Source organism: Nipponia nippon, unplaced genomic scaffold, assembly GCF_047370975.1.
Source record: "Nipponia nippon isolate SJK-2023a ecotype South Korea unplaced genomic scaffold, ASM4737097v1 scaffold_2, whole genome shotgun sequence".
NCBI classification, from domain to species: domain Eukaryota; kingdom Metazoa; phylum Chordata; class Aves; order Pelecaniformes; family Threskiornithidae; genus Nipponia; species Nipponia nippon.
The window spans coordinates 85,840,688-85,853,320 of NW_028262336.1; the positions used below are offsets into that span (position 1 = coordinate 85,840,688).

At 39.2% G+C, this 12,633-nt stretch overlaps 1 protein-coding gene across 15 annotated transcripts in view; it reads right to left on the reverse strand.

Moving 5' to 3' along the window:
- Positions 1-12,633, reverse strand: part of LMO7 (LIM domain 7) — a 132,664-nt gene that overhangs the window by 52,928 nt on the left and 67,103 nt on the right. The window lies entirely within an intron of this gene.

Genomic DNA, 12,633 nt, shown 5'->3' on the forward strand with positions numbered 1-12,633 from the left:
GGCGGAGAGGGAACGCAGCCAGCCAACACCCTCCATGGGAACGCGTCCCCATCCATCGCCTCAGAGCCCGCCCTTTCATAATGCCTCTTGAGCATGGCGCTTCCTTGCTGATCTCACCCATTATGCTTCCACGCTATTCTTAAATCCCTTATCAAAACAAAAACAGACACTTCTAGAAATGTGCATCGGCCCCGGCAAGTCACTGGACACTCATATTATCCATTTCCTCACGCTCTTTTCCGACCCCTCCCTGGGTGGTCCATCTCTGCCAGCTTCCTCATATCTTAGTCTAATCTACAGGTTCTCCCAAAGAGAAAACTAATATTCAGGATAGTGTAGGGCAGAAGGCATACCTGTCAAATAAAAAATAAAAATAAAACCCCCAAACAACCCCCAAACCATCCCTGGAAGAACAAGCCTGTGCAGAGGAGCCTGGCTGATAACCTGAGCACTCCCTGGCTCTCGTCTCAGGGGTGGGCAGGGGAACAGGGATGGAGCATTGCTGCAGCAACAATTTGCACAGAAAGAAGAGACTGATAGGATGCTGCAGCTTCCACCTCAAATTTTAAGCTATAGTAAAGAAAATTAAAGTATTTATAATAATTAGTGTAGCTTTGTTGACTGATTCCTTTTTGTGTATTTTTCTTACTCCATTCCTAAAACTCCCTAAAAGTCAGCAGCTTCACTAATTACAGGTAATTAAACTGGGTATTTCTTCTATGGTTTCGTTTGTTTGGTTTTTTCCAAGGCAAATCTAGATTTTTTTCCCCAGTCTGTATTGGTTACTCTAAATTCCAGGTCTAGACTGGTACCTATGCAAAAATAAATAGTGGGTATTTTATTTCCGAAAGCTACCAGTCACGTGCCATATACTTTGGCCAAAAAGCATGAGAACATCCATTGACATTTATGAGAAATGATAGACTGTCTGCACAAGGAATTAGAAGCTGCAGAGTTGACTCCAAGCTCACAAGGAGTGTTAGGAGTTCTCAAAGGAAATCAAACAGTTTGTTCACGTTCAAGAGGATATTTGAATTTCAGAGTTGAAATTAATTGCTTTTCAAAAAAAAAAAACCAAACCAAAAAAACCCAAACCACCCCAAAAAACCAAAAACTTAAACACAGCAATTTAGATAGATGGATAGATAGCTATCATATCACTATTTACACACCCTATAGATTTTTATCACTTCCAAAGCATTGGTCTCTAGACCTTGGAGCCTGTCACTTTGCTGGATCACTCCATCTGTCCCTCTTTTACCACCCTGTTGCCTTTTTTTTTTTTTTTTTAAACCATTACATAATTCAGTTGACCCTGGCACCAGGGTTAGAGTAAATTTTACCACTTCTACTTTTTTCTTCCTTGTACTTTCCATACATGTTGAGATTTTACACTCCGCCCTCTCAAAAATCAACAGACTTGAGCTCATCCTGTTGATCATCAGGATCATCATCTACATTAACTTCTCTTGCATTCAGTTTTGAAGATCCTTTCCCTTCATTCCCCCCTACCAAACTAGACCATCTTGTGTAAATTTTGTAGATTAATTTGAAGAGAAATCCATATGGGGAACACACACTTGTGCTAGCATTCTTTCCAAAAGGAACAGTTGGTATATCTGGGGAGTCACTCTGAAAAGTAAGTATCAAAATAGGCAATTAAGTGCAATGCTGTAAGTTTTTAGAAATATGTACAAAACACAGGAAGGTGCACCTGTTATCTAGCACGGAAATAGTTCAACAGCATTTTACAAAAAATTATTCTGTATAAAGTATATTATTTGCTTTAGCTAAGCTGCAGCAACCATGGCAACTCACAGCATTTCAAGACAATACTGAAATTCATTTTTCTATTGCCTGATGCCTCTTTGCCATTATTAAATATTTCCAAAATTGTTATCCTTTTTACTCTCACTTTTACATCTAACCGAAGTATTTCAACATCCCCTCTCCCCACATGCAGATACCAGAGGTAATTTTGTAGAACAGCCCTCAATACTGACTCATTTATTCCCTCTGCAGTATCACTTGGACACCTCTGCACCAACTCAGGGCACAGATAAGAAATTCCTGCAAGGTAAGCTAGGGTAAAAAATTTTCCATCTACCAACTACTCCATAGCAACTGCCTGCGTTGCTATGGAGCAACTCTTGCACTCTTCTACCCTCAACCCCCAGGACTAATACAATCGTTCAATTTGGATAAAGCGTTCAGAGATGGTCCCTTGGGAAGAGCTAGGATTTGGCAGGTTATACCACTTGGCTTGCTCAGAGAGACACAGGGATTTTTATAGCATTCAATCTCCTCCCTTGGTCCATGCCCAGAGAAAGATTTGGTAAATGTAATCCTTTGTTATTTTTGTGTCAAGCAAACAGGTGGTGATGTACAAGTGCCTTGTATAAAAGCAAAACAGTTTACCACAGCTTATAACACTCGATGGCGACTTCAGGAGGTTTATTTAATTTCTCACGGTGTGCAAAAAAAGATAAAAATAACAACTCATATCTATACTGTATAATTTATACCGGATATTTGGCAATGAACATATCCGCTGATAAGGAAAAAAGATGACTGACAGTAACTTAATCTGGGTACTGCAATGCTCACACCTGTGCCAATATTGAGTTTCACCAGTCCAAATAGGTATCTGCTCGGTTGCTCTTGTTCTAATGCATATACAGAAAACAATTCAGCACAGAGGTGACTCACTAAGAGTTAACAGCAGAAACTACAGATGCCCTACCCATGGCCCATCAGTGGGAAGGAATCCAGACTTCAGTCCATTCCAGTCGTCATCTCTGGAGGGGAGCCAAGACCCATAATGCCAGGTATAAGCATAAGGATGGATATATCCTCCTGAGAGGAGAGAGATCCTCTGCATTTTGGGGGTACGTGGGATATGCAGCACTTGAGAGTCACTTGCACAGATTTCTGATGGGTCATTTTTTCCCCTAAAAGCAATTCCAATGTAGTACTGGCCAAACTGTTGTACAGGAGGACAGAGAACTGGGGCAGCATCTACCTCCCAGCCCCTCTTTTTATTCTTAACTTTTGTCATGTTATTAAGGAACGAATGCTTTAGCAGTTTAAAGGGGGATTACTAAAAGCACAGCTTTGGGGAAAGTGTCATAGAGCCAGGATCTTGGAAAGAATTTAGATTTATTTATAGAGATGGACAGAGCGAAGATGGCAAAATCAAGGTACAAGGTAAGCACAGTTTATTCCATGATAAAGATTTTGGAAACAAGTTAAAGTGATATTGGAATTTGTTCTTAAGTAGAAATAAATCACTACTGCATGACTGCATCATTTAGTTTAGTCTCTACATTTGGAATAAAAACTTTAAAGGACTACTGGGTTTTCTCAGTAATATTTTGGCAAAATATTTCACAAGCAAATAAGAAGCACCGAATAAATTATAAAGCTTCCTTTTTGAAATTTTGCCCTATTTTCTCTATGTTTCTTTGGGTTACCCTAGCAACGCAGAGCACAACCTCATCACTCATCACACAAAGCACAAAAGTATGAAACACAGACTGAACCTGACTTCCCTCTATTGAAGTCAGTTCTCTATTAACTTCGGTTGATGCATATATGCCCAAAAGAAGTGAGGGACACAGGTACAACTGAACTTTATTATTTCCTATGTTTTCTTGATCTGCCTTCATTTGTGGAGACATCTTGGGAGCCAGGAAAGAGCACTTCAATTAATAGAGAGTCAAATGTTAATCTATTCACCCTTATCAGAAAAGAATGCTAAAAGAGGATGTATTCCCTTGAACCAGCTCTCCCAAAAGACATGGTGTGAAACAGCAACAAAATTTAAAACAAAAACAAGATGCAAAAATCAAGTAAAATTCACGAAGTGTACTACTCTTCGCAGAAATGTGCCCTTTTGTTTGGGGGAACAGACAAGATCTAAGATAAGCAGATATTATTTTCCATATTTGCTACAATTCTCATCTCCCATCCTCAACTCCTGCAACATCTATATGTAAGGCTGCTACTTAAAGATATAATTATTGTTATTCAGGTTCCTTATGGCTTCAGATTTATTTCTGTAACATTTGAAATGACTAAATTCAATTTGCTGCTATCAATATTACTGGATAAGTATTAGCTTTTTTAATTAGCTGTTTTGGGGAAAAAAGAACTTGTCCACCCCAGTGGACAAGAGTGCTTTAAGGCTACTTAGAGCAGCCAAGTCAGAGGGTATTTTTAAACATTTGCTCAAAACATTAAGCTTTTTGGGCCAGGTTTTCTGGCCAAGTTTTTAATGTTGGAAAAATGAATGCTTCGTAACTGCAAAGTGAAAGAATGGGTAAAAGTCCAAATACTTGCTTTGCCAGAATGTCAGAAAATCTGTGTGGGAGGCAAAAAGGGGGAGAGAGGGTAAAAAAAAAAAAGAGAAAGGAAAAAAAAAAAGAAAAAAAAAGTTAAGCTAGTCTGACCATATACCTCTGAAGCTGGAGAATTTACATCAATTCTGAGCATCCCAACCTACTGAAACCAAATGCACTATTAGTCACTTGATAGTTTCTGTTGTAAAGTTAGAGTCTGAGAATAAAAACTCAAACAAAATTAACGATATGGGAAAACAATCCCAGCCAGGGAACTATAGATGATCTCACACCTCTCTTTCACTGGTACTCATGAAGTATGTAATTTGTACCACAAAACTGATGACTGAGTGAATAAAAAAAAAGCTTAATACACCAATTAAGACACCACCAAAATGCTCCAACAAGCTATTACAACTAAATCTGGTGGTAGGGAGGGAGTGGAACAAAATGATCCGATTCTGCTCCAAGTGAGGCCATGGCAATATTCCCAACATCTTTAATGAGTGCATGAGTAAATGCTAAATTAGGAATCTTCCTTCTCACGAGAAAGAAGATACTATATGCACCAACTCTTGGAAACTACAGTTAGCCATCTGCAGAATTTCACCAACTGCCTAGCCAGATGAAGCACTGGAGAAACAGGCTCCTTAAAACACACATGGTGGTTGTTAAGCTATCCTTCCCAGAAGTCAATCAAACCAAAGAGCCAGGAGAACACAAAAGTAACCCTTGCTCTCTGGAAGAGGCTATTCTATAAATCCATTCCCCAACAAGCCTCAGCGTTTCCACACAAAGACCAGGCAGTCTTTTTGACCCCGATAAGGTTAACAGAAACCTTGAGACTCTCATATAGGAATCCACAGCTTCGGAAGACTAAGGGTCTCCTGAAAACCCCATGAATGGCAATCATTATTACATTTAATTATTGCAAAGATTAGATCAAACTATTGGTTAAACTGCGAAGTATGTCAATGGCACCAGTTTGCTATGAGGCTCAGCTTCATAAGGGACAGTACGCATGTTGTGTTAGCAAGTGCTAAATCCAGACCTGCTACCTTGGAAGCGTCTATGGAAGCAGCCCTTTTCATCTCAAGTTGAAAAGTCAAGACCTTATCATCCCTCAATTAAGACTGATAATCTAGACGGGATGAGAAATGCAAAGACACTTTGCTAAAACTGATCAGACGTTTCTCTTCTTAATTACAGTTAATTCTAGTGGAGCCTACCTGAAACAAATTACAATTGGGGAAGAAGCACACAGGAAGCCATCTCGGAGGTCTCATCACCAATGTGCATATTGCAACAGTGAGACTCACACTAACTTCTAAGGTCTCCCCTCCTTCTTTTCACCTCCAGGCTAAGAGAGCTACAAGAAGAAATTAACTCAGTGCAATGGAGGAATAACCAGTAGCATCCTCCAATGAGGAAAGGACAAATGAGTCTCTGCTGATAGTTTAAGAATAGGTTGTCAAACTGCAGCAAAACTCAGCTGCTCCTCGACCACCACCATGAAGTACAGGAGAACAGAACAGGATGGAAATACCTTCACCCTTCGACCCACAGATAGGAATACATGGGAGAGAACCTTGAGCATTACCATCATGTTTGATTGCCAGATAGCAAACTGTTGACCACGTTATCCCCACAACACAAAAGTTTTTTTGCAATATACTTTCACTTTCTTGCTGCATAGCATTAGACAGGTGGAGAAGGCCCTGACAAAATAGCTGGAGTGCGCTTAACATATTACTCTCTCTGCATTACAGTGTAGATGCAGTTAGTGGCCTAATTAACCTGCTAGAGAATACATTTTAAAAATAAATTTAATGAAAGTCACTGTTGTAGATTTTTTTTAGCAAGTGAAGGTGCAAAGACGTGCAACAGTCTTCATCATCAAGGAAATACATTTATGGCAGAGTAGTACAGTGTACAAGTTTTCTAAGATACTCAAAATTAGCTTATACTGCAGTGTAAGTTATGCAAGCCTCATCTTTAATAACATAAATCAGTACTATCAAAAACAGCTCATGATATAACAAATCAGCCATCTGTTTCATGCTAATTTATTGGAAGATACTGATTCAGAACCACTGCAGTAGTCAGATATTTATTGCTCAAAGAGAAAGAAGATGAATGTGAAGTCTCCTGCCACACCACATTTAAAGCTCTTTGCTTGGAAAACAGCACATTGAGTACATGTAAAAGTATGCACCCCAAAAATTTTTTCAGGTAGGAAAGAATCTATGGAAGCTTTTGCTAGCAAAAGAAATCCAGAACTGTTGCATGAACTCTGGACAGAATGTCAAGTATGTAATGATTTGAACTATTAAAAGTAACATAGTTATTACTTAAGCCCCTGAAGAAAAAACCCTAAAAAACACAGCATAGGTACACAGGTGAATATATTTGAACTTTTTTGTATAATAAAGTTACCAACAAAATCCAGGCAGTGCTTCAAAAAGGAAAGCCACCAGGAAAAGATTAATAAATTAAAAGCACAGCGACATCATTCTTTGTGAAGAGAAAAAACAAACTCCTGTCAAAAGCACTGCCAAATCACTTCTCTTTTTATGTGACATTGAAATTTTAGCATTGATGAATGCTGATAGCATAGAAATCAGTAGACTAGATGTGAAGTAAACAGGCCTTTTAAAATACATAAATGCACATTTAAAACCATTCTATGCTGATTTACAATGCGTAAAATCTCAAATACACTCATTTTGAGTGTCATACCAATTCCCCTCAAAAATATGTTCACTAACACGCTCGTGATTCCAGAGCAACTTACAGAAATAAAAACTGTTTTGAAATTCTGCTTTCTTCAAAAAGGCTTTTATTTTTGCTAATTTTGGCTTGCATAGAGGACCCTGTGTTTCACGGGTACAACCGAGACTTGCCAAAGTGCTTTCAGAAGTTGAAGACTGGCCAGGGAGTACTACCCTGGTGGCAGTGGTAAGAGAGCTTTAGTCAAACCAAAAAACAATTCTCTATGAAAAATTAAACACATAATTATCCAATGAACACAATATCACAATGTTTACTCTCTTCAATAATTATTAATTTTATTGCAGGTACAAAGATTAGAATGGACTGTAGCCTGCTTTGTTTAATGAGCCAACTTCTTTTTCTGCCCTCTCTCTTCTACAAGGCTTTTAAGTTGACCGTCTACACCCAGTTTGCCTTGTCTTTGTCCCTGTATCTTGCTGTGTTGACCATCACTTAAAAAAGAGCCACACGCTGTCAAATCCCAGTTATAAACTAATTTCTGCTATATTCTCCACCACCAAGGAAAGCACAAGGTATTTTTTTTCCTAATAATTACCCACTAAATCTTTTTTGTATGTAAGAATCAGGGCACTACACACTTTAATAAGTAAATGCACGGAAACCTCTACAGCTACCTTTTGTAATACCATTAAAGACTAACCTTTTATAACTGTCACCTGCCCTCTACTTCAAAGCGTGCACTCTTTGAGGCTGACCCAGTGTTGCTGTTTGTTTTGTGAGTTGCCTGGCAGAGACATCTGAGCAATGGAGAATGAAAACAGCGAGAAAGCATCTTCACCGGGTATCCCAAATTAGCTGAAGAGTTATCAGAAGGCTATTCTGAACAACGGCAGCGGTGGCATGTGGATCGCCTATGGCCGAAGAACTAGAAACTGAGAAGATGCTACCCTCTCTTCATTTACAGTAAAAGCAGATTCTAGAATATTTTACAGGTAAAGATTAATCTTAATACGCTTGTTTTGAAACTGAAGGGAGTCTTCACAATTAAACATATAGCATTAACAAAACCATCACAGTACCAAGAGCTGAAGTAACCTGAAGTAATTAGCTGAAGTACTCTCTCACGGGTGAAGGTAGAAAAAACACTGTTTAGTAGTCGTCTTCCACTGTTTTCACTGCTCCTTATTTCAGCTTATAAGGAGCCCAGTCTCTCCTGTGACTACAGATGCACAAAGAACAGCAACATGTTCCATTAAATGTTGTATGCCAAAACCTACATGCAGTTAAGCTTGACCAAACAGTTTCTAGGAGCTTGAACATATTTGCTTTCCTGACAAAAATTCTGCAAACAAAAGCTCTTTCTATAAGTAAGGTACGCGTTGCCTTTGGTACATGTCCATCAAAAAGATTCCTTCCTCGGGAGATAAAAGTGAGTTTCTCTCTCTCCTCTGACTGAACGGACAACAATATGCCATTTTTACATGACGGAAACCACGCAAACACATTCCTGGGCAAGAGGAGACAAGAAGAAATTTCTAGTATTCGCCACTTCCACACCTCCCCTGAACCGGAATTAAGCCAATACAGAAACTTTCAATTCAGGCTCCTCTAGGACCTGGAAAAAAAAAAAAAAATCCCCAAAATCTGCAGGTACACAAATGCAAACCATTCTGCCATACGAAATGTTGTACTTGAAAGTGAGAAAATGCATTTCGGTGATACTGACAATAACTTGCAATGCTTTGCTAATACTAGTGACCAGCTGAGACACATTTCTCTGTCATAGTTAATAAAAGAAATAAAGAGCTTGATGCTTTCACATTAGCTTTGAATCAAATTTTGCTGTAATTTCTTTTGTCCTGGCTACATTACCCTCTAACAAGTTCTGTAGAGGAACACAGTAGTTTAGGCACAGCTCAGGTTAGATGGCTACACTAAGCAGCATGGTACAGAAATACTAAAGCTCTTGTGGAAAGGGAAAGATGGGTAAAGGAGAAAGCTGTGATGGGAAGTTACTCCATCAGGACACAGTCACAGGTGCCTTCAACACGCGCTCCAGATGCACCGTGGTGAGACACGGCTCTGGGTCAGCGCCTGCAGTATTAGCAGAAGAGGCTGCTGTTCCCATGGCCTAGGTGCTAAGGCAACCCAGCACACCTTACTGTGCAGACCTACCTCTCATCAAGTAAGACGAAGCAAAGCTGCATACTGCCTGAACCAGTGGACTCCTTTCTTCTTCACAGATTATGCTACCTGGGAAGAAGCATTCACTGTTTTTTGACCTGCTTCTACATAAGCATTTTCACTTATGTCCTCATACTTGAGCTGCTTAAGGGAACCAAGCCTTTGTCTTTTATTCTCCTCATATATTATGTTCAGTTTGTATTTCTATTTAGACAGTTTTTCAAGCCATTGCACTTTTTCACTGTAAAATTCATCCTTTAGGAAAGGATATCTAGTAAAGGCTAAAAAAAAAAAAGTGCTAAGTAGTGAACTTATTTAATGTACTAAGTTCATTCTTAAGATTAAGATTTCCTATCTCTTCTCAACCCTATTCCGGTTCAAATCTGAGTTCAGTGAAGACTTCACAACTGCTCATACTAAGCTCCTGTTTGAGAATGGATTTTGAATCCTCTTTGGATTCTTCTTGGTTTTTACCTTGCCCAGCTTCCCCTGCCTTCTCTGCCCTTTCACTGCAATGCCCCATGGTGTAAACGCAGTTTCTGAGAAAACCAAGCACCACCAGCCCTTCAGTCCAGCTTTTCTCCTGATAAAACTCACATTGTCCAATAAACAAAAGGTTTATCAAGCAACTTTGCCAGGTACCTAACACAGCACAAGCATGGAGTGCCTGCCTTAGTTTATTTTGAGGGTCTGAACCAGCACAGTCTTCCAAAGCAGTGCTGGAAAGCCAGGTGACGAGCTGGATGTGTCCTCCTGCGTACGCAGCCTCGTGCACAACTGAGAGCAGCTACTGTGCACTCATCGCTCACGCCATACCCAAGCAAGCAAAGCTTAGGAACGCTTGCTTGGGTACCACGTTCGGTGCCATCAGACCCTAGATTCACAGATTTAAAATCTTATCCAATCAATGAAAAAGAATATTGAACAAAAAACAGAAGTAATTTACAAATGCAACCACATCATTTTGGTGATGATCACCGCCCTAGACTGACTACACCACCTGGATAACTGGAGATTTCCGCATAGATTATTTAATAACTAAACAAACTAGCTTGTTGAATACATTCACAAATTATTCAAACAGTATTAGAGAAGACTGAATTAAACTAAGGAATCTGGTCACAGATCAAAGGGGAAAATGCTTCAGAAAGACAAAACGTTGTTTATAAAAAGAAAAGTATCCTTTTGCAAGAGAATTTTTTTCTTCTTGAAGGAATGAAAACATCGCAATGAAATGGCAAATACTAGTAAATCACCAGTGCTAAGTGACTTTTGCATGATTTCTCAACAGCAGTCAACATTCAACACAAGAAGTGAGCTCAGATTTCAAAGAATAAAATGTTCTGCAAAGAGAAAGCGAGTGTTTTGAAGGACAAGCATAGCAGAGGAGTATCATTACTGATGCATCTTATTCTGCGCTTATTCGATCTGGGTGGGTGTGCCTTCTGCATAACCATCTGATGTGTGATCTTACAGTTACATTACCCATGCCAAAATCAGTAACAAAACCTCTTAAATTAACTGATCTTTTTAGAGCAAAAGAAGGTTTTAAGTAATCATGCTGAATATAGTATATGGAAATACATGTGCCAGCTTATTTCAAGAGAATTTCAGCAATTCTTATTTATTATTCTTATGAAGCTTTTACTAAAATTTCAAATGGGCTGATGAAAAACCATCAAATGTTAACTTCTTAAGAATTAATAATAATATTTTTCCCCATGATTGCACAACTTGGTCACATACAGAAGTAGTCAGATACTGGTCTAGATTAAGAGACCTACCACGACTTTATTCATCTTTTCAGATACCTCTGAATGCAATGTTCCACACTTGCTAAAGCTTAACAGTGGCACATTGCTTGATCGATTTAGCAAATCAAATTAATTGCTTCCATAAAATCTGTGCCTGATTTTTTCCTTAGTTTTGCTTCTTAGAGGACGTTATCATGGATCTACAGAAGTTAAAAGCAGCTTTTACTGGATGGGACCTTGTCAAAACCACACACAGGAACGTCCACATGGGGCCAGATCAAAACTCTTATCTAGCCCAGGATCCCATCCTCCTGTGCAACCCCAAGTGGTTGCCTAAGGAAGAGTAACAATAGAACAGGCAAGATACTTCTCCCTCGGGGACTTCCAAGCTAGATGTGGTTTCCCCATTTAAGTAACTCTTCAGAGATTTCCCTTCTGTGAACTTATCCACTACCCCTTGAACTCAAGTAAACTTTTATCTTCCACAGTATCTCTTGGCAAGGAAGCCTACTGCCCCTTCATTTGGTTCACTAATTATTCATATAACATGGGACACGGTGACTATTTGAACCACTTTGTCCATGCCATCCGCTAGGGTTTTTTTTGTTTATTTGTTTGTTTTAAGCTTGCTACTTTGTCCACCTCTCCTTTTCATCCATCAACTCTTGTTCAGGCTCAGAACTCCTAGAGTGTTTAACTAAACCTCCAGTAGAAGCTTCCTTCTCCTCTTCCTACTTCTGATCAGAAAAATACCATGAGGATGAAGGTCTTCCATTTCCATAGATTTGATTTTGGGGAGGTGAAGTGGGAGAGTGAGGAAAGGGAAAGCGATCAAGCTTCAGATGGTATTTACACCACCAGCAAATGCCAGATTACCTGTAGCAGCACAGCGATGTGCCGTTGTATTTCCTATTCCTACTACTTCTTAACGATGCTTGGGTTTTGTTTCTGGGTGGGGTTGGGGATTTTTTTTTTGTTTGTGTTTTTTGTCATTGTTGGGTTTGTTTTCTTGTTTCTTGGCCTGGCACCGAACACTGAATAGATGCCTTCAAAAACCTCTCACGAAACTCCTACCCCTATTACCTCAGGCCTGAGCACTATCAACTGTTCCAGAACTCATCATTTGATATACGAAACTGGAATTGTTCTGATTTTCCTGTTCTCACATAAGTAATCCAAGTTTTTCTTCTATTTCGTACATAAAAAAAGAACACAGTTTCTGAAAAATTAACCTGCAAACAACTATTAAAAGCTGTTTACTAGAGTAGTTGACACTGGTAAATTTGGACAGATTAGGATTAGTTTGTGGAATTGTGCAGTAATTCCCTAACTGCACAGATCTGTGATGAAAATACATTGCATCTTGAAGTCAAACCATACATAAATATACTGTGCCTTCTGTTAACTTGGGCATTTTTAGCTAGTGCTTTACCAAGTACATCCCTCACCTCAGAAAACGATCACAGCTGAGAGCATCTTACAAACATCAGGTCACGGAGTTAAAAAGAATACATTACCGCACCATAAATCTGACAAGCATATTTCAGCGTTTATTCACAGGGCACAAGTGGCTGTCTGTAATTTAATAGCCTTTGCAAAAGCAGAAGTATTTTGAACTTAGC